Below are 2,736 nucleotides of genomic sequence, written 5' to 3'. Positions count from 1 at the left end.
ATTTGATGTTTGATCAATGAGAGTAAATGAGCTTTTGTCTTGGAAAAGAACTTGCTTAGAATTTCTATCTAGACTTAGGGGAATATGTTGATTGAAACTTTGCCATTTTAGATTAAATCTTAGTCATCTGAAATCAAAATCCTATGCATATGATTCATCCTTTATCCATTTGATTGAAATTTGCTAGTTAGTTGTGTTAGAATCTTGTTAGATTAATCAAACCACTTTATTGAACTGAATGCACTTAGATTAAGTTTGAACATGCATTCTCTTTGCATCAAAATACTTAGAAATGGATTGACATCTTAAATACTACATTATTTGAATTAGGACCCTTGAAAAGTCCATTTCGTAGGACCACTGATTCAGATCAACTTCAAAACCTGACTGCGAAAAATCAACATATAATAAATATATTTTTAGTTGTTATTAAAATTTAATGTTTCATAATCAATGTTTGATTATCACAATTTAATTGCTTTTCTAATTAATTATATTTTCTTAAGAAAGAATGTAAAAAAAAAACCTTTTTATCTTTCATATACTATTCTTATTTTACCATATTGATTGAGACTTTAATTGTATAAATAAATAAATATGGCAATTTGAACGGTCAATCATTTAGTTTTATATATTTTGAATTTACATTGTATTCACTTGTTTGTTGTGTATATAGTTATATTTATACTTATATTTTATTTTCTAATTAATTGAAAAAAAATAAAGAACATGTTATATGTGGAGATACTTTTTAGATTGTTAATATATGATTATATATATGTAAACTTCTTTTTGAAAAATGGTTCGACTTGTTGAAACAGTATCCGGTCCGGTTTTCAAAACATTGTCCCAAACTATAAAATGAAATAAAAACAGATAATTTCTTATTTTTACAGAAAATATAAATATTTAATCACCCTGCAATATAAATTTAGACTAATATCCATATACTTTGAGTTATTCTTGGATTCACCCCATAGGTGAACCTGTAAGAAATCGTTATTTTATATTCAATATCTTTTAAAATAGAAAATAAATTATTGTCAATTTATATCATGATTTTAAAATTACAAAAAAAGTAAAAATAAATAAAAAAGTAAGATGCAAAAAAAAAAAAATTAACGTCGTCAGCAAAACACTAAACCCTAAACTCTTGGATAAACTCTAAACCTTTGGGTAAAGTATAAACCCTTGGATAAATTCTAAAACCTAAATTAAAAACACTAAACACTAAATCTTAAAAATGCTAAACACTTAATCCTAATCCTTAAACCCTTGGGTTTAGTGTTTTTAAGATTTAGTGTTTAGTGTTTTTGATTTAGGATTTATCCAAGGGTTTATGGTTTACTCAAGGGTTTATGGTTTACCCAAGGGTTTAAGTTTTAGGATTTAGGGTTTATGGTTTAGTGTTTAGTGTTTTTCTGACTGCGTTAAAAACATATTTTTTTGCATCTAGTATTATTTTTTATTTATTTTACTTTTTAATTTATTTTAAAATCATGATATAAATTGATAATATTTTGTTTTCTTTTTTAAAAGATACTGAATATAAAATAACGAATTTCTATTGGTTGGTGAACCTACATGTTTACGGAGTGAACCCAAGAATAACTCATATACTTTCTGTAAAAAGATGGAATTTTGTATTAGTTTGATTTTTTTTTTTATAACGTCGATTTATTGATTTAACTTGAATGTAAATGATCATCATGGAGTAATACACTTAAGTACTGTGGTACATAATAATGAAAAGAAAATGAAACACCATCTTCAATTTGTTTTGCCAACAAATCTGCAACTTTATTTGCACTTCTTCTTGTCCATTGCTGGTGTCAAAATCGGTCACGACGGAATCAATGTCTGAAAGTCCGTAAAAATCGGCATGAACGTTTTTACGAAAAATAAATCTTAGAAAAAGATTTATTTTTACGAAGAATCTTGCGGAGAAAACACATTCACGAAAAATCGAAGAAAGACTCGAACAAGGTTGCCGCGTAGCAACCAGCGCAAAAGCTGGTCGCTACGTAGCGACCAAGCACGTACACGGCTCGGTCGCTACGTAGCGACCGATCAACTAGAAGCTCATGGTTCTAACGAGCTGGGGGGCTAACTGTTGTGGTCAAAATAGGTCACGACGGAATCAATCTCCGAAAGACCGTAAAAATCGGCATGAACGTTTTTACGAAAATTAAATCTTAGAAAACGATTTATTTTTACGAAGAATCTTGCGGAGAAAACACATTCACGAAAAATCGGAGATAGACTCGAACAAGGTTGCCGCGTAGTAACCAGCGCAAAACCTGGTGGCTACGTAGCAACCGAGCTCTCACCGAAGCTCGGTCGCTACGTAGCGACCGTGCTTCCTTAAAAGTCGATACGACACGAATCCATGCATTTTTGTCTACTCTTTAATGCTATCTCCCGAAGACCGTAGCCAACCCATTTCATGTTTCTCGTCATTTGAAGTCATCAATCGAACTTCACGATAAAAACCGTGGAAAGTTCGTTTTTATCGAAAGAAGCCATAATAAACGTTTCGAGTTAAACAACGGCCCAAAGAGACCTAAGACGTGACTCGAAACCCACTTACGATTTCTTAACCAAAAGCCCATAAACCGTAGGATGGTTTATGCTTGGTTCGCAAAGAAAGATAAATGTCAAGTTTCCGCGATAAATACGAAATTTTTAAGATAATTACGAAGATCGGAAAAAATGGAACATCTTCATTTTTATGCT

This window comes from Brassica oleracea, chromosome C1, assembly GCF_000695525.1.
Source record: "Brassica oleracea var. oleracea cultivar TO1000 chromosome C1, BOL, whole genome shotgun sequence".
In the NCBI taxonomy this organism is placed as follows: domain Eukaryota; kingdom Viridiplantae; phylum Streptophyta; class Magnoliopsida; order Brassicales; family Brassicaceae; genus Brassica; species Brassica oleracea.
This window is presented reverse-complemented; position numbering follows the sequence as displayed.